This window comes from Oryctolagus cuniculus, chromosome 1, assembly GCF_051225735.1.
Source record: "Oryctolagus cuniculus isolate XC-2025 breed Fujian yellow rabbit chromosome 1, ASM5122573v1, whole genome shotgun sequence".
NCBI classification, from domain to species: Eukaryota; Metazoa; Chordata; class Mammalia; order Lagomorpha; family Leporidae; genus Oryctolagus; species Oryctolagus cuniculus.
In genome coordinates this window covers 182,154,577-182,174,813 of record NC_142867.1, presented here as the reverse complement: position 1 = coordinate 182,174,813, position 20,237 = coordinate 182,154,577, and positions in this window count along the sequence as shown.

Sequence of the window (20,237 nt, the reverse complement as noted above, 5' to 3'; positions counted from 1 at the left end):
CTCCGCTAGGTGGAGGATTAGCCTAGTGAGCCGCGGCGCCGGCTCAATCTTTACATTCTATAGCATGCTTTCACATTTGTTTCAGTGTCGGAAATGATATGATGAATTGGTTTTACTCACCTAGTAGGTTTGCCTTTCTCCTCTGTCTATGCAGAGCCAGCTGAGTTCTATGGTAACAACATGATTTTTCTGGCTGAGTCAAGGGTTAGGGTTCTAGCCATATCCCTCAGCTTGTTCTCATGTACATTGGGGATAGTAATATCTACTGCATATGACTATTTTAAGGGATGAGAATGGTAGCTTTTGTGAAAACTCCCAGGCTAGGGTCTCTGCAAGAAGCTCTCTATGGGTGCTCTCTTTGCCTCCCATGTTTGTCTTATACCCCGTCTTGAAATCCGGCAAAGCCTGTTCTCTCTTGAGGATCCCAAGAGCTGGAATGAAAGCCACACTGATTGGTACCTTCGTAGTGGACCGTGCCTCTATCTTTCCTGTATGGGTTTTTATGTGGTGTTTTTCGTGGTGGTTTTTACAGGGGGTACTTCTGTGCACCCAGTGACTGCAAAGAACTGTTTGAGGCCAGAGGCTGAGGCTGACTGAGCTCTGCAGTTCCTTGGGTGGGGAGCCTCTTTTCTGCTAGGGCCATGTGGATATTTAAAAGATCATTTGCGAGGCAGGTGCTGTGGCATAGTGGGCTAAGCCTCTGCCTGCAGAACTGGCATCCCGTATTGGTGCTGGTTATAGTCCTGGCTGCTCTTCTTATCCAGCTCTCTGCTATGGCCTGGGAAAGCAGTAGAAGAACGCCCAAGTACTTGGGCCCCTGTACCCATGTGGGAAACCTGAAGGAAGCTCCTGGCTCCTGGCTTTGGATCAGCCCAGCTCTGGCCATTTGGGGAGTGAACCAGTAGGTGAAAGACCTTTCTCTTTCTCCCTCTCTGTCTATAACTCGACCTCTGAAATTAATAAAGTAAAATCTTAAACCCACATCATTTGCAGGCCACACAAAATTATTGACTTAAAATTAGCATGCTATAGACCCATTGAATTTCCATTCCCACCTATGGTTGCCTTGGCAGGGTCAGAACAAATGATTTGTAAATAATTTTTTTAAAGATTTTATTTGAGAGGGAGAGACAGAGAAAGGTCTTCCATCCACTGGTTCACTCACCAAGTGGCTGCCAATGGCCAGATCTGGGCCAATCCAAAGCAAGGAGCCAGGAGCTTCTTCCAGGTCTCCCATTTGGGTGCAGGGTCCCAAATGTTTGGGCCCTCTTCTACTGACTTCCCAGGCCATAACAGAGAGCTGGATAGGAATAGGAGCAGCTGGGGTTAGAACTGGCACCCATAGGGGATACGGGCACTGCAGGAGGAGGATTAACCTACTGCACCATAGTGCTGGCCCCAAGACCAAATGATTTCGCAGGTGTAATGCAACCCATGGGCCAGATGTTCCCCACCCCTGTTACAGAAGTGCTTACCATGCTATACGCAGGTGTGTGGGGAAAATTTTTAAAATAAAATTTTCTAAGCCTTTGAAACAGTGTATACTCCAGAGGTGGTTGTTATCTTCAGCATTGCTTCTTTTTTTCTCTCTCTTTTTTTTTTGACAGGCAGAGTGGACAGTGAGAGAGAGAGAGACAGAGAGAAAGGTCTTCCTTTTGCCGTTGGTTCACCCTCCAATGGCCGCTGCTGCTGGCGTGCTGCAGCTGGCGCACCACGCTGATCCAATGGCAGGAGCCAGGTACTTATCCTGGTCTCCTATGGTGTGCAGGGCCCAAGTACTTGGGCCATCCTCCACTGCACTCCCTGGCCACAGCAGAGAGCTGGCCTGGAAGAGGAGCAACTGGGACAGAATCCGGCGCCCCGACAGGGACTAGAACCCGGTGTGCCGGCGCCGCTAGGTGGAGGATTAGCCTAGTGAGCCGTGGTGCTGGCATCATTGCTGCTTCTAATCCACCCATTTGTCTATGTGAGCTATCGCCACTGTCTCCTAGGATCCATATCAACAGGAAGCTGGAATCGGAAACTAGAGCTGTATATTGAACCCAGATTTTAACTGCTAGGGGAAACACCTGCCTTCTAGTTCTTAATATATAATAAGTTGTTGCAAACTATGATCACCTGGATGTGTACTAGAGAACATTAGAATTTATGACATTCATGTGACTATTTCAGCACATTAGTCAACCTATCTCCTCTTTCGCTTATCCCATTTTAAGACAAAGAATGACTTATTTTGGAAGGCAGTATGGCAGAGGGAGAGACACAGATCTTCCATCAACCGATTCACTCCCCAATTGGCTGCAATGGCCAGGGCTGGACCATGCTGAATCTAGGAGCCAGGAATTCCATCTGAGTCTCCAGTGTGAGTGGAAGGGATCCAAGTACTTGGGCCACCATCTTTCTGGAAAACATTAGACAGAGGTGGATTGTAAGCAGAGCAGAAAGGACTCAGGCACTGTGATAAGGGATGCAGGTTTTCCACATGGTGGTTTAACCTGCTGTGCCACAATGCCAACCCCTTTCTTATCCTTGCTAGCCTCTGATGACTCTATTCTCTACTTCTGTGAAGTCAACTTTTTAAGATTCTGCACATTAGTGAGAACATGCAATTTGTCTGTCTGGCTTATTTCAGTTAGCATAATGTCCTCCAGTCCAATCCATGTTGCCACAAATTGCAGAAAATCAGTTTTATGGCTGAATAATATTCCATGGCATGGTATGAATGTATACACACACACATGCCACATATCTTTTATGCATTCATTTCTCAATGAACATCTTGGTTGAGTCCATATCTTGGCTACCATGAACACTGCTGTAATAAACATGGGAATGCCGCTATCTCTGATATACTGCTTTCATTTCCTTTGGATAGTAGTGAGATAACTGGATCATATGGTAGTAATAGAGGCATCAGGTTTATAAAGAATAGTGGTTAATTGGAGGCAGCCCAACAGCTTATTACCTATGTGTTAAGGGTTGAATTATTCAGCCCCCCTCCCCACAAAACAAAGATGAAGTCCTAACCTGTAGTACCTCAGAATGTGACCCCATTTGAAAAAAGAAAACAACTTTATAGAAGAGACCAAGGTAAAATGAGGTCATCTGGGTGAACTCTAACATATTAGAAGAGAAAGTTTGGACATAGAGACAGATGTATACAGAGTGAGCACGATGTGAAGACACAGGTAGAATGTCCTCTGTAAGCCAAGGAATGCCTGAGGCTGCCAGAAGCTTGGAGACAGGCAGGGAACAGATTTCCCCTTGCACGGAACTGGCTCTTGACTTTAGACTTGTAGCCTCTCCAACTCTGTCAGATGATGAATTTCTGCTGTTTATGCCACCCAGTGTGTGGTACTGTATTATGGAAGCCCCTAGGAAGTGGCGCGGTGGAAACAGGCAGATGTATGAATCTTTACAGCTTTCTTTTCTTTTTTAAAAGAAATTTTTTATTTTTAAACACTTACTTGTCACTCCCCCTCTTCGTGGAGGAACGACACTAAACCCTGCCTAGGTTTCCTATCCGAGTCATGGCACCATTATGTCACTCCCCCTCTTCGGGAGGAACGACACAGGACCCTGCACTGTTCTTTTGTCTGCTCGGCCCTTCCCGGGTTTGCTGCTGGTTCTTCCCGGGTTGGCTGCCGATCCCTTCCACCTCCATGGAAGGGCGGTTCCCCCTGCCACTTTCCCCACTTCCGTGGAGGAGCGGCACACTGCCGGCCGGCTCTCTCGGGGGCTGCTCAGGTGTTCCTCAGGTGTTCCTGGTGCATGTTGTCTCTCTCCTCCTTTATAGTCCTCTTCCACCAATCCCAACTCTGCTACCCACACGCTGAGTACGCTGCTCTCCTCCAATCAGGGGCAGGATCAGCTCCTGCAGGTTACTGGTTGAACTGGAGGCAGCTGTGTAGAAGCTGTTTACTCCTCTCTCAGCGCCATATTGTGGGAGAGCAGATGCATAGAATAAGACTTAATTCCAGTAACTTAGTCTAGTCCGAGTTGCTCCCCACACTTATTTGAAAGACAGAGAGAGAAACAAAGACCCAAACACTTGATCCATCACCTGCAGGAAGGTGAATTAGAACTGGAGTAGCTGGGATTTGAGCCAAACATTATGATGCAGAATGTGGGTGTCTCCTGCAGCAGGCTAACCTGCTATGCCACAATGCCCACTCCTCAGCTCTATTTACTCATCCAAAGAATGGAGGATGTGATGAAAAAGATCTCATTTGGCTGTTTTTAAGACTAGTGATTTAGTTGCAAGGAAGATAGATACGGATAGACAAACACAGTCAGATACAAACAGAGCTCCCATGCATTGATTTACTTCTCAAATGCCCACAGTGGCCAGCGCTGAGTTGACACTTGGAGTGGGAAACTCAGTTGAGGTATCTTATGGGGGTGGCTGAGACCCAATTACATGAGTCATCACTGCTTCCTTGCTTCATTAACAGGGAGCTGGAGTTGGGTGTCAAACCCAGGCCCTCCAATGTGGGATGCAAGTGTCTTAACAGACAATTGTCAGGACAAATTACTACTCCTGTTGGTTTATTCTGAGAACTAAGTAGTGCTTGGTACTCTGGGAAAATCTTCATAAACAACGTCCCTATACAGTCCTCATTCCAGACTCTCTGCCTTCCTCATCTCTGCACCACTTTTAAGCTTTCACAGCCCCGTGTTGAATTTCTCTAAAAACCTATCAGCTGTGTTTTGGTAGCTATAACATACAGAAGCCTTGGTGTGAAGTGAGTTATGGTTCTTTATTCTGTAAGAATCTGATTCCAATTAGGAGTTTGATTTCCTGACAAAGCACTCAACAACAAATGATTAATCTGAAACATTACCCATCCTAGTAGGTTAGTGTGTGCCTAGGGGTTGAGCCCTTGCCTTTCTCAGTCAACCGTCTAACTAGGAACTTTTATGTGTGTAAGGGAGAGTTGTGTTTGGTACTGTCTGAGCAACTGCTTTTTTCTTTTTGAAAAAAAAAAATTTATTTATTTGAAAGGCAGGGTTAGAGGGAGAGAGGGAGGGAGAGAGGGAGGTCTTCTGTCCACTGGTTTACTCCCCAAATGGTTGCAATGGCTGGAGTTGGGACAATCCGAAGCCAGGAGCTTCTTCCAGGTCTCCCACGTGGGTGCAGGAGCCCAAGCACTTGGACCATCTTCTGCTTTCCCAGGCCATAGTAGAGAGTTCAGAAATGAAGCAGTGGGATTCTGAACAGGCACCCATATGGAATGCTGGCACTGTAGGTAGCAGCTTTACCATGGCGTTGGTCCTGAGCACCTGCTTTTTGATACCTATCATTGTAGGGTGTGTATACTTGAGAGTTGTTAGGAGAAATAAAATCTATGCATCTTGCTTGATTGTGGGAGGTTAGCAGCCTCTGGAATCGGATATGGGCTTAAGTCTGATACTTGTAGATGTCTGGCGCTGGACACTTGATCACTCAGAGCATCAGTTTTCTCCTTTGCAAAACGAAGGTGATGTGATGACACCAACCCCTGTCGTTGTTGAAGGATCAAGTGAAAAAAACACAGATCCAGAAGCTCTATTCTGTGTTGTGCAAATGATCTACTGGTTCTCTTACTCCCATCTTCCCCATTCCTCAACTGGTAGAGTCTGCAAGAGCTCAAATGTCAGTGGTTCACATGATCTGGATGTCACTTTTAGCCTGGTAAAGAGCTTATTGTGCTCCTCAAACTGCATTTCATGGACAACTGCCCAGCACCTACATGGACCTTTGAGTGACATATTTCAGTTTAAAAACTTCATTCAGCATGGTTCTAAGTGAATTTGATATTCTACTTCTTAGTTCTTCTGGTGGTTGTATAGCTTATAAGTTTATTATTTTTTAAAAGGCTGAAAGTACTAAACATTTGAAGAATGAAGTATCATGATATGGGGGGATGTGTATAATGCCTAAAAAAGTAAATGCTCCTACAGCTCATGTTCTTTAATTATGAATTAGTCATCCCTATAAATTAAATGTATATTTTTGAAGTTCTCTATGATAAATCTACATTAATAACTATGTCTATTTGAGCATGTAGGGTTCAGATAACATCAATAACTGAAAAAATCTCAAAGCTCTTTATAAACATCAATGTCCACTGTCCTAATATCCATATAAAACAGGACCTTGGTTTGTGCTTAATTCAATTAGTCATTTGGTATCAAATGAGCGATTGGTTCTCCAATTTCACTTAAGAAGCAATGGGGTAGGGCAAGAAAGAAACACTGAATGTTACATTTTGGCATCATTTTATTTTATTTTCTACTCTCAAAACCATTCTAAGATTATTTCATTAAAGGGATGTGGGATGTTTGCCATTTTCCATGAAAGTAATGATAGATGATAGGAGAGAGAGATCATTTATGCCTTCTTATAACCATTAGAATGAATTCTATAGCTGTTTTGGTGCCCTTAGTTAAATGACCTTACTTCCTATTAAAATAAATTCCACATGAGAATGTTGAAAACACAATGGACATTTCTGAGGATTTTTATGCCTTCCCCTGATGAATAATTATTTTCCCTAACTATGCTGGGGCACACCATGATTTGGGTTGCTATCTGATCCATAAGCCAATATAAAGTGAGTCATCATATTTTTCCCATAGGAATCCAGTTTTAATTGGGGATTTTATTCCAGATAAAGTATTCAGTATCATGTATATCATAAACGTGGCAATTCATATATTACAAAAGTAATGGTACCATAATATACATCACTATAGTGTAAAATAATAGTATTATATTCCTGGTTACATACAATAGGCATATATAGTGAATACACTGATTATCCAAGGGTTCAAATACCTTATAAAATATACACCCAGTGTGCAAAATGCACAGCTTTGCTATGATTTAATGTATATGAAAGAACTTAATAAATTGTAGAGTGCTCTATAGATATAAGCTGATATTTTATTAGCCTTGTGCATATACCTGAACATAATACAAGTACGATAAAACATTACTGGATATCTCATAAGGGATATTCTTGCTCTGCTAAGAATCTGGCAAAACATTTGGGAGTTTGGGTGCCTTATGGTTTAGGATATGCAGGGAAGCATGAGTGGATCGTTTTCTTTGGTTACTATTTCTTTATATGTTTTGTCCATTTCAAAATACTTTCACATGTGTTGCATCATGTCATCCTCATAATGACCTTTTTTTTTCCTCCTCAGAAACCTTTTATTTAAGGTATACAAACTTCATGCTTTCAGGAACACAGTGATTCTTCCCACTGCATCCTCCCTCTTGCCTGCTCTCCCACCCTTCTTCCTCTTTCCTCTCCCATTCTTACTTTTTACTAAAATCTATTTTCAATTAACTTTATACACAGAAGATTACCTCTAAGTAAGGAGTTCAAAAATAGTATAAAAAAACTGTTTCTCTACAGCTTTTTGATTTTTTTCTTTTTATTTCTGCTATGACCCACTATTCGTTCAGCAGCATGTTGTTCAATCTCCATGTGTTTGCATATGTTTTAGAATTTGTTAAGTTGTTGATTTCCAGGTTCATTCCATTGTGGTCAGAGAAGATGAGTAGTATGATTTCATTTTTTTTTTTTTTTGAATTTGCTGAGACTTGCTTTATGGCCTAGCCTGTGGTCTATCCTAGAGAAAATTTCTGTAGATACCTGTTAGGTCCTCTTGGTCTATAGTATCTATTAACTGTTGCTTTCTTGCTGATTTTCTGTCTGGCTGAATGTGGGATATTGAAGTCCCCCATTATTATTGTATTGAAGTCTATGTCTCTCTTTAGATCCATTAACATTTATTTTAAATAGCCAGATGACCTATAACCAAGTGCTTATAAATTTATAATAATCTTATCTTCCAGTTTCTTTTCTTCATACTATTTGTTGAACTCTGTACTTAACAGAGTTAATCATATGTGTATAAAGTCATCTGAAAGTAGATCTCAGTAAAAAGTAAGAGTGGGAATAAGAGGGAGGAGGAAGTTTGTAACTGTAAAGCTGTATAGTTCTGTATACATTCCTACCGACTTCCGAGGGTACAGTTTAAAAACTTTTCATGGGACTCCAAATGCCATTAAACTTGGTGGTAAAAATGCCATCTTAATTGGTAAAGGGATTATGTTAAGTGTTAAAGTGAACTTATAGATAGGATAAAGTGTTTTAAAGAGATCATATAAATAGGATCAAGTGCCTGATAATAGAGAGAATTAAAAAGGAGAAAATGTCCAAAATGGGAAGCAGTCTACACAGCAGATTCACAGAAAGAGAATCACTTTAAATAACACTCTGACCTCAGAATCAGTGTTTTAGGCTTCCTGGTCTGGATGAAAGGCCCATGAGAGAATTTCAGCATGGAAATCCAAGACACTGTGGCAAGAATTCTACATGAAGGATCTCTGCAAGACCCCAGTGGAAAGAAGTGGCCATCAAAAAAGAATATACTTTTCTCTAAAGGGAAGAGAGAACTTCCACTTTGCTTATGGGCTTGTCCAAATACTGATGGAATTTGTGTACTAAAAAGGCTTCTATAGCCTAGGCAGCTCATGTCAAGGGCCTTGGGTGGTCACTGATGTCATACATAAGAGTTAACAAGAGTTAACAAGAGTCACTGTGCACTAATTCCCCATGCAGGACCTCTGTACTCAATGAGTTGTAATGAGTTGCTTTGAGAATGCTTTAGCTATTTGGAGTCTCCTGTTTTTCCATATGAATTTCAACATCATTTTTTCTAGATCTGAGAAGAATGTCTTTGGTTTTTTGATATTGCATTGAATCTGTAAGTGATTTCAGTAGAATGGACATTTTCATGATATTGATTCTTTCAATCCATGAATATCTAAGATTTTTCCATTTTTTGTATTTTCTATTTCTTTAATTTTTAAAAATTCTCATCGTAGAGATCTTTGACATCCTTGGTTAAATTTATTCCAAGATATTTGATTTTCTTTGTAGCTATTGTGAATGGGGTTGATCTTAGAAGTTCTTTCTCAGCTGTGGCATTGTCTGTGTATACAAATGCTGTTGATTTTTGTGTATTTGTTTTATATCCTGCTACTTTACCAAACTCTTCTATGAGTTCCAGTAGTCTCTTTGTGGAGTCTTTAGGATCCCCTATATACAGAATCATGTATCTGCAAATAGGGATAGTTTCATTTTCTCATTCCCTATTTGTATCCCTTTGATTTCTTTTTCTTGTCTAATAGCTCTGGCTAAAATTTCAAGGATTATATTGAGTAGCAATAGTGAGAGTGGGCATCATGGTCTGGTTCTGGATATCCATAGGAATGCTTCCTACTTTTCTCCATTCAATAAGATGCTGGCCTTGGGTTTGTCATAAATTGCCTTTATTGTGTTGAGAAGTGTTCCTCTATTCCCAATTTGCTTAGAGTTTTCCTCCTGAAAGAGTGTTGTATTTTATCAAACGCTTCCTGCATCTATTGTGATAATCATATGGTTTTTGTTCTTCAGTTTGTTAATGTGATGTATCACATTGATTGATTTTGCGAATGCTGAACCATCCCTGCATACCAGTGATAAATCCTACTTGGTCTGGTTGAATGATCTTTCTGATGGATTGTTTGACTTGGGTAGTATTTTTTGATGTTTTTGCATCTATGTTAATCATGGAGGTTTTTCTGTAGTTCTCTGTGTCTTTTTCAGGTTTAGGAATTAAGGTGATGCTGGCTTCATAGAATGAATTTGGGAGGATTCTCCCTCTTCTAATTATTTTGAATAGCTGAGAAGAATTGGAGTTCTTTAAATGTCTGGTAGAATTCACCAGTAAAGCCATCCAGTCCTGGGCTTTTTTTTTTTTTTTTGGGAAGATTTTTATCACTGATTGGAGTTCTGTCTTGGTTACTTTGCTTAGGTTTTCTAAGTCTTCATGGCTCATTTTAGGTAGATTGTATGTGTCCAGGAATCTGTCCATTTCTTCCAGGTTCCCATTTTGTTGGCTTATAGCTCATTGTAGTAATTTCTGATAGCTCTTTTTATTTCTGTGCTGTCTGTTGTTAAATTTCCTTTTTCATCTCTGATTTTATTAGTTTGGGTCTTCTACCTCCTCTTTTTGGTTAATTGGGTCAATGGTGTGTCAATTTTATTTTATTTTTTTCAAAAAACTAGCTCTTCATTTTGCTGATTTTTATTCATTTATTCTCTTTTTAATTGTTTTCTCCTACTAGGGTTTGGTTTGCTGTTTCGCTAGGTCCTTGAGATGCATTGATAGTTCATTTATTTGGTGCCTTTGCAATTTCTTGATGTAGGCTCAAATTGCTATAAACTTTCCTCTTTTTTTTAAAAAAAAGATTTATTTATTTATTTGAAAGAATTACAGAGAGAAGGAGAGGCAGAGAGAAAGGGTTGGGGAAGACAGGAGAAAGGAGAGAAGAGAGATTCTTCCATCTGTTGGTTCACTCTTCAATTTGCTGCAATGGACAGAGCTGCGCTGATCCAAAGCCAGGAGCTTTCCAGGTCCCCGTGTGGGTACAGGGGCCCAAGGACATGGGCTATCTTCTACTGCTTTCCCAGACCATAGCAGAGAGCTGGATCAGAAGTGGAGCAGCTGAGACTTGAACTGGTGCCCATATGGTATGCCAGCACTGCAGGTAGTGGCTTTATACACTATGCCACAGTGCCAGCCCCTAATATTCCTATTAACACTGATTTTGCTATATCCCATTTGTTGTTTTATCCTTTTCATTTGTGTCCAGAAATTTTTTCATTTCTCTTTATATTTCTGTGACCCACTGTTCAGGAGCATGTTGTTCAGTCATGGTGTTTGCAAGTGTTTTGGGGGCTCCTGAGTGGTTGATTACCAATTTCATTCTATTGTGGTTTGAGAATATGCATGGTATGAATTTGATTTTTTGAAATTGCTGAGACTTGCTTTATGGTCTAGCATGTGGTCAATCCTAGAGAAAATTCCATGCACTTGTGAGAGAATGCATATTCTTTGGTTGTAGGATGGAAAGCTCTGTAGATATCAGTTAGGTCCATTTGGTTTATAGTGTCAATTAACTGTTGCTTCCTTGCTAAATTTCTTGTTGATCTGTCCATTGCTGAAAATGGGGTATTGAGGTCCCCCATTATTACTGTATGTGAGTCTGTGTCTACCTTTAAATCCATTAACGTTTTTGTTAAATAGCCAGGTGTCCTGTAGTTAGGTGCATATACATTTATAATAGTCATATCTTCCTGTTGAATGATCACCTAACCATTATATAGTGCCCTTCTTTATCTCTTGACAGGTTTTGTATTAAAATATATTTTGTCTGTTATTAGCTTGGACACACCAGCTCTTTTTTGGTTTCTGTTGGTATGGAATATCTTTTCCCATCCTTTCAATAATACCTCTGGATATTATTGTTAGTGAGATGTGTTTCTTGTAGGCAGCAAATAGATGGGTTTTGTTTTTTAATCCATTTAGCCAGTCTGCTTCTTAACTGGCGAGTAGAGACCATTTACATTCAAGGTGACTATTGTTAAGTAATGACTTTGCCCTGACATATTTTCATTGATTGTTCTATTTTTATTTTTTACTTTGGGTTTTCTTTGTACTTTCGTTGGCAATTTTCTGCCTTCTCCTTTTTTTGTAGTAATGTATTCTAAGATACATACTTGGAATGTATCTAATGTTCTAATTTCTTCTTGTTTTTGATCTGATTGTGAAATTTGCAGAGATTTGTCTTCTAAATCAGATATCCTTTCTGCTACATCACCTACTCTGTTAACACTTTCCACTGCATTTTTTTGATCTATTGATTTCTTCATTTCTAGTATTTGAAGTACATCCTTAAGCATCTTTTGTAGGGCTGTACAGTGACTAATTCTTTCAATTTCTGTTTGTTATGGAAGGTCTTTATTTCACCTTCATTCATAAATGAGAGCTTTTCAGGGTACAGTATTCTGAGTTGAAAGTTTTTTTTTTTCTCTTAAGACTTGGAATGTATCTCGCCATTCTCTCCTAACCTATAGGGTTTCTGATGAGAAGTTTGCTGAGAGTCTAATTGGGGTTCTTCTAAAAGTAATCTGGTGTTCCTCTCATTTATATTTTAGAATCTTTTCTTTATGTTTTACTGTGTCATGGTGGAGATCTTTTCTGGTCATATCTTGGGAAGTCGTGTGCGCTTACTGTACTTGTATGACCCTTTCTCCAAATTTGGGAAGTTTTCTGTTATTTCATTAAAATGGACTTCTAATCCTTTCTCTCTTTGCATGCCTTCAGGAACTCCTAGGACCTGCGTGTTGGGTCATTGGATAGTATCTTACAGATCTCCAATGGTGTTTCTTAGTTTTCTAATTTCTTCTTGTTTTTGGTCTGATTGTGAAATTTGCAGAGATTTGTCTTCTAAATCAGATATCCTTTTTTTAAAATCTATTGATTTCTTCATTTCTAGTATTTGAATCTGATTTGTTTTTAATATCTCAATTTTATGGAAGAAATTTTCTTTCATATCATGTATAGTTTTCTTCATGAATTTGCTTTTGATAGCATCTAAGTAATCTGATTAGTTTTCTGAATTCCATTTCTGGCATTTCCTCAATCTCTTCATCATCACCTTTTTTTTTTTTTTAAGATTTTATTTATCTGAGAGTTAGAGTTACAGACAGTGAGAGGGAGAGACAGAGAGAAAGGTCTTCTGTCCAATGGTTTACTCCCCAAATGGCTGCAATGGCCGGAGCTGCACTGATCTGGAGCCAGGGACCAGGAGCTTCCTCTGGTCTCCTATACGGGTGCAGGGCTCAAGGACTTGAGCCATCTTCTACTGCTTTCCCAGGCCATTGCAGAGAGCCGGATTGGAAGAAGAGCAGCTGGAACTAGAACTGATGCCCATATGGGATGCCAGCACTGCAGGTGGAGGATTAACCTGTGCCACAATGCCGGCCCCCATCTTCACCTTCTAATACTGAGATGTTGTAGTGTTCCTTTTTTTTAACTTTTATTTAATGAATATAAATTTCCAAAGTACAGCTTATGGATTACAATGGCTTCCCCACCATAACGTCCCTCCCACCTGCAACCCTCCCCTTCCCCACTCCCTCTCCCCTTCCATTCACATCAAGATTCATTTTCGATTCTCTTTCTATAAAGAAGATCAGTTTAGCATACATTAAGTAAAGATTTCAACAGTTTGCTCCCACACAGAAACATAAAGTGAAAAATACTGTTTGAGTACTAGTTATAGCATTAAATCTCAATGTACAGCACACTAAGGACAAAGATCCTACATGAGGAGTAAGTGCACAGTGACTCCTGTTGTTGACTTAACAAATTGACACTCTTGTTTATGGCCTCAGTAATCACCCTAGGCTCTTGTCATGAGCTGCCAAGGCTATGGAAGCCCCCTGAGTTCACTGACTCTGATCATATTTAGACAAGGCCATGGTCAAAGTGGAAGTTCTCTCCTCCCTTCAGAGAAAGGTACCTCCTTCTTTGATGACCCGTTCTTTCCACTGGGATCTCACTAGCAGAGATCTTTCTTTCTTTTTCTTTTTTTTTTTTTTTTCCCCAGAGTGTCTTGGCTTTCCATGCCTGAAATACTCTCATGGGCTTTTCAGCTGGATCCACATGCCTTAAGGGCTGATTCTGAGGCCAGAGTGCTGTTTAGGACATTTGCCATTCTATGGGTCTGCTGTGTATCTCACTTCCCATGTTGGATCATTCTCTCCCTTTTTGATTCTGTCAGCTAGTATTTGAAGACACTATTGTTTATGTGATCCCTTTGGTTCTTAGTCCTATCATTATGATCAATTGTGAACAGAAATTGATCACTGGGACTAGTGAGATGGCATTGGTACATGCCACCTCGATGGGATTGAATTCGAATCCCCTGGTACGTTTCCAACTCTACCGTTTGAGGTAAGTCAGGTTGAGCATGTCCCGAATTGCACATCTCTTCCCTCTCTTATTCCCACTCTTATATTTAACAGCAATCACTTTTCAGTTAAGTTTCAGCACTTAAGAAGAATTGTGTATTGATTACAGTATTCAACCAAAAGTATTAAGTAGAACAAAAAAAAAAAGATACTAAGAGGGATAACATATTAAGCTGCTCATCAACAGTCAGGGTGAGGGCTGATCAAGTCACCATTTCTCATGGTGTTCATTTCACTTTAACAGGTTTCCTTTTTGGTGCTCAGTTAGTTGTCACCTATAAAGGAGAACAAGTGGTATTTGTCCTTTTGGGATTGGCTTATTTGACTCAGCATAATGTTTTCCAAATTCCTAACAGGGATCACTTTTCAGTTAAAATTTAAACACCTAAGAAAAATTGTGTGTTAATTACAGAGTTCAACCAATGGTACTATAACAACAAAAAAATACTAAAATGGATAAAGTATTACATTGTACATCAACCATCAGGACAAGAGCTGATCAAGTCACTGTTTCTCATAGTGTCCATTTCATGTTGTAGTGTTCCTTTGGGAGGCTCATAGTGTTTTCCTTATTCTAGTTTCTTACTTTGTTTTCTTGGCATTTGTGTAGTTTATTTTAATTGTCTGGTGGCTTTTATGTTTGGTTTGTGTCTCTGTGGTTTAATAGGATGTCTATATTTTAAGTGAGTATCAAGAGGCTTGTGTGGATGTGGCCTAGTTTCTGTTTAATGTTTAAGGGTAGAGCAAGTATCCAAGGTAAGACCCCCGCTGGGCTTGGTAGATCTTCTCGTTATCTGGATGTTGGAGAATGGCCACTTCTGTTGGTGTGACCTACCCTTCTCCTCATAGCTGTGGGCTGGCCCCGGGGTTAGTCCCTGGTGTGCTCAGCACTCATCCACACTGCTTAATGAACTGTACCTTTGATCTGTGGAGTCTTTGCTGTGAGCATGGTTCCTTCTGTTATGAGCTGCTATAGGTAACTGAGAGCTTGGGAAGTGTGGGGAAGTGCTCTGTAGTTGCCCAGGGCTTAGCCACAGTTTCTCTCGGACTCAGCTCTCAGTGGGGGGTCTTTATTCTGGTTAGGTCTATTGGCTGTGGGAATGCAGAGACCCTGCCCACTAGAACCTGCCTCACTTATTGATAGTAGTGGGCATATAAAATATTCCTATAGGCAGGGCTTCCCCTCCCATTGCTGGACAATTGGCGTGGTACAGCTTGCAAGCCTGCATGGAGGGGGACAGAATTCTGAATTGTTGTGGCCCTTGCTGTTCGGGTGGGGGGTGAGGTGACCTCTGCACAGGGGAGGTGGTGGCAGCCACCTGCCTGAGTCCAAACAAAATGGCGTGACCTTTTTCTCCCAGCTGTCTGTAGGTCTCTGCTATAGCAGTGTGGAGGGAGTGGGGAGGGAGAGAGGGGAGGGCTCACATGGAACTTCAAAAGCAGTTCACCAAGCTCTCCCTCCTGATGCTATCTGCAGCACTGTCGGCCTGCAGATTCTTCTATCCTGGTCTGCCTAGGGCTTGTGTTCTCCCTCGGTCCAAGCCTCTGCTGTTTTTTTTTTTTTTTTAATTTATTTTATTTTTTTAGTCTTATTTATTCTCTTGGTGTGGACCTGGACTGTCTCTCTCTCTCTCTCTCTCTCTATTTTTTTTTTTTTTTTGCTGGGTTTCCTGCTCTAGATTTCACATAGCTTTATCTGAGGTGTGTAGTTTCTCCCCTTCTAAAATATTAATTTTGCTCCATGTGTGTTGGACCATCCTGTCACAATTTTTCCATCGTGGAACCACTACTGTCTTGGCTTTTATCTTTGGTTTATGCCCCTGTGGCTTAGAGGAGTGTCTGATCTTTCAGTGAATACACTAAGGTGTGGGCTGCATGTTGCCAGGGAGCTCTGTTTAGTGCTGCAGGGTGAGGGGATTGTCCAGGGTGACACTCAAATTGGGTGTGGTAAATTTCTCTTTTTTCATCCGAGGGGTGTTTTAATCCGATCTGTTCATACAGTTTTTTTTTTAAGATTTTTTTTATTTTTATTTTTTGACAGGCAGAGTAGACAGTGAGAGAGAGAGTCAGAGAGAAAGGTCTTCCTTTGCCGTTGGTTCACCCTCCAATGTCTGCCGCGGTGGCGGGCTGCAGCCGGCGCACCGCGCTGATTCGATGGCAGGAGCCAGGTACTTCTCCTGGTCTCCCATGGGGTGCAGGGCCCAAGCACTTGGGCCATCCTCCACTGCACTCCCTGGCCACAGCAGAGAGCTGGCCTGGAAGAGGAGCAACCAGAACAGACTCTGGCGCCCCGACCGGGACTAGAACACAGTGTGCTGGCGCCGCAAGGTGGAGGATTAGCCTAGTGAGCTGCGGCGCCGGCCTGTTCATACAGTCTTAAGCTCACCTCCTCCACTCCAGCGATTCCAGTGCCTGGTCAGTAGCGCCAGTGGGCATAATATTTGTTCACGCTGCCACGAGAACCACAAAAAGGACCTGTGAAGTCCTCAGTATGAGCATGGATACTGCAGCAATGACCCTCATCAGGGAGTCGGGGAATCCCCGAGTGTGTGGAGCTGCCCACAGTGACTGCCCAAAAACCCAGCCACACTCTATGCTTTCATATGCGGCCATAGTGTTTTCATAGTTCCTGCATACAGGGCACCAACAGTCACGAGAACCCAGATACCTGTCAATTTTCCCAGCCAGACTCAGGTGTCTCCTCTTGGCTGGTTGCTGGGTGTGCAGACTTGAGCCGGTGTAGCTGTTATGTATGTTCAAAATGGCGCCATCTACTCTGAGCTATTTAACAGGATGCCAGCGCTGGGTGGTCAGGGAGAGAGAAATGTGCCCCTTTTCTTCCCTGCTATGTTGGCAGGTATACTATCCCTCACAGGGCTCCAAGCTGGACTCATGCTAGGCTCTTCCTGCAGCCTTATGGCTTGGGCTGTTGCAGTCTGATCTCACCTCACTCTCCAGTGCTGGTGCTGAGTCTCTCAGCTGCTGGGGTCCCGAGTTGTGTGCATCCACACCCTGCATGTAGATCACAGTGTCCTTCTAATTCATGTGGAGTTTCCTCTGCTGTTTTCTCCCTAACTCTTCCTTGAGATTGTACTCTCTCCACATTTTTAAAAAAACTATCTTCCCCTAGACTAGAGCAGAAAGCTCCCTCCCTATTCTGCCATCTTGGTCTTCTCCCATAATAACCTTTTAAGGAAACCATTGTCCCCATTTTGCAGAAGAGGACATTGATGCTCACTGGAAGGGAACAGCTCATTGCAAGCACTGGTAGTGACCTTCAGAATCACTTAGGTGCTAGGAAGCTGCAAATCCCAAACAAAAACCTCTTTCTTACATCTCATTCTGTGCCCTTTAAAAGATGACATAAGGGCCTACATGTATCCATGTAGTAAGCAGATGCTATTAAAAAGTTTCAGGAATTTTTGAACAGTATTTACAGTTGAGATCACTCCTGAGGAGACCATGACAGAGCCTGAATATGTGGAGTCCTTGCAAAAAACTTCAGCTAACCGAATGCACTGAGGAAGGGACGCTGGAGGTCTTGTTCTTCCTTAAACCTCACCTCCATAGCATTACTGAACATAGTGGGTCACGGTGGACTCCATGGGTGAACAATCTGAGGAAACCACATAGGATGGGGAAGTGGGATCACATTTCCTTGCCTTAGTGAACTAGTCAAGTAATACTAATCTATGCTGCAGTAACAAGCCCTGAAATCTTATGAGTTACTATGAAGTCTTATCTAGCAATCATCTAAAATCAGAGGCTATTTAAAAAAACTTTGAGAAGCAGAGAGAGTCAGATAGTGCTCCCTTCCACTGGTTCACTACCCAAGCCTATACGACATCTCAGAGCTGGGCCAGGTTGGGCCCTACATGGGTGGCAGAGACCCATTTACTTGAGCCATCACCTCTGCTTCTGAGGGTCTGCATTAGAAGGAAAGTGGGTTAGGAGCTGGAGCCTGGTGTTCAAGCCACATATTCTAATGTGGGACATGGGAGTCTTACCTGGTGTCTTAACTGCTAGGCTAAATACTTGCCTCTTTTTGTGCAGTAACTAAGGGATCAGGCTGTTGCTGGCCTGAAAGTCTGCTGTCTTGGAGTTGTTTTTTTTTCCCAGGTATGATAAAGTGGGGGAGAGATCATTTGGCTATCTCAGGGTTGAAGGGGTTCTTCTTTGTGCTGAGAAAATCCATCTCCATGGTGATGATCATGGCATTGACTTAAGTAGCATCTTGGTTAATCACCCATGCTGCTAGTGCCCAACAATCACCTCATGGCTTTTTGCTTACCTGTCAAACATGGAGTGTTTATAAGGCATTGGATTGAAAAATTAATTCAAAGCAGCAGTTCATTCCAAATAATCACTTGAATTGTGTTTCATCCGGTGATCACAATTTATCCATTTGGGCCACCACTAGTACACATGAAGCTTTTGTGTAAATTAGAAACAGGCACTCCTTCCTCCATGCATTTTATTTCCATCTGGCAGAAAATCGTCATGCTAGTTTTTAGAAAAATACCCTTCACTGTCGTCCCCTGACAAATTGTTAGAATAAATATACAAATTGACAATTTCTTTGGAGTGAATAGTGCCCACTTGATGTGTTATCCTTGTGCAGTATGAAACTTGCAAAACTGTATGTGGCAGCCATTTCCTACCTTGCCTCCTGCTTCTGAATCTTTCTGAAGTTCTATAGACATTCACAGGTACAAACATCTTTCCACTTTTGATAAACATGGTGAGGTATTCTTTCTTGGAGAACATGATTTAATTTGTTAAGTCACATAAGCATTTTTAGTTTTTGGGGCTGTTGATGTGGCGTAGAAGATTAAGCCTCTGCCTGAAGTGCCAGCATCCCATAGAAGTTAGGTGCCTGTTCGAGTCCCTGCTGTTCCACTTATAATCCAGCTCCCTGCTAATGAACCTGGGAAATCAGCAGAGGATATCCCACATGCTTGGGCCCTTGCACCCATGTGGGAGACCCAGAAGAAGCTCCTGTCTTTGGATCAGCTCAGCTTCAGCCATTGTGGCCATTTGGGGAGTGAACCAGTAGATGGACTCAATCAATCATTCCCTCCCTCCCTCCCTCCTTCTCTCTCTATTTCTGCCTTTCAAATAAATAAATCAATGTTAAAATTTTTACTTTTTATAGGGTCAAGTTTATATACCATTTTATGAGGTAGCTATGATCCATTGTTCATGTTCAGTATGGTTTGAAATTATATCTACTTTCCTCCATTGTTGGTCTCTATTTTATTTGACTGTTTGCTACATTTTGAAGATATGGAGTTACCCTGTTAGAATAGTTTATTTTTATTCAAAAACCTTTTTACTCAACTAGGACTTTAATGGAATCTACTCAGAATGACAAAGCCTTGCCCAGGAGCTAAAAATTATTGCCATTATTAGAAAAAGTCATTTTCTACTTGTCCGCATTTGAAGTAGGCCAATCCAACAGGCTGTGCTATCATTTAAGTGAACAAATGAATGAACACATTGTGGGTGACATTAAGTCTTAGCAGTAAGTCAATTGCTTTAAAAACTGTTTTATGATTGCATGTTATCACAGAATGACCCACACCTAGAGAAGCCCATTACTATTTCTTTGAGTGAAGGATCTATGCTAAGAATGAAGGAGCAATCATGTGTGAAGAGCGGATAGTATGTTTAAAAAAAAAATCCCAGGACTGGTCTAATTGCTCTTTGATTACTCCCTCCAGGGAGTAATTCTTAGCCTTGGTAGAAAACCGTGAGCAAGTCTGACCATTTGGTTCTGTGAAAATAAACTTAGTTCAGTTTATTGACATGTTAGACATACCTGCCAAATTTTCCCAAGCTTTTTCTGACATGTGTCTTGCCTGATGGAGTCACTGTAATGCTGTCTATGTGTTTTTAGAGAAATTATGTTTTGCTAAGGAATGTATCAAAATTGTTAAACCGTGTTACACCTTGTTCTCATTAGCCCTTGGAATGTGCTGCTGGAGGAGGGGGGCACCCACCTCTTATTCCCACAAGACATCCTCTGGGCTCCATTTTCCCTTCCAGGTCTCGGCTGTTCTTAGGGCAGGCGTGCCAGGAGTGTGGCATCTAGGAGTCCCGGTACCCAAGCCCACTCACTGCTCTTGTTAGCTGTAAAGCCAAACAAGCAAATGAGTCTCAATTCTACGTACAATCCATCTACCTCTGTGGCACCGTGTGTAAATTTCCAACTTCCGGGTTTCCATTGGAAATACTTGAAAACGGGAAGCCTGCCTTGGTTCATTAACAGCAGTGAGTCCTAAAGAGTATCCAAGCGGGCCAAGTGCTGGCAATTCTGCCTCCCAACATCTCTCCCTTTTCAGTCCCTGCTTCCCACTGCCTTGTTCAGGATCC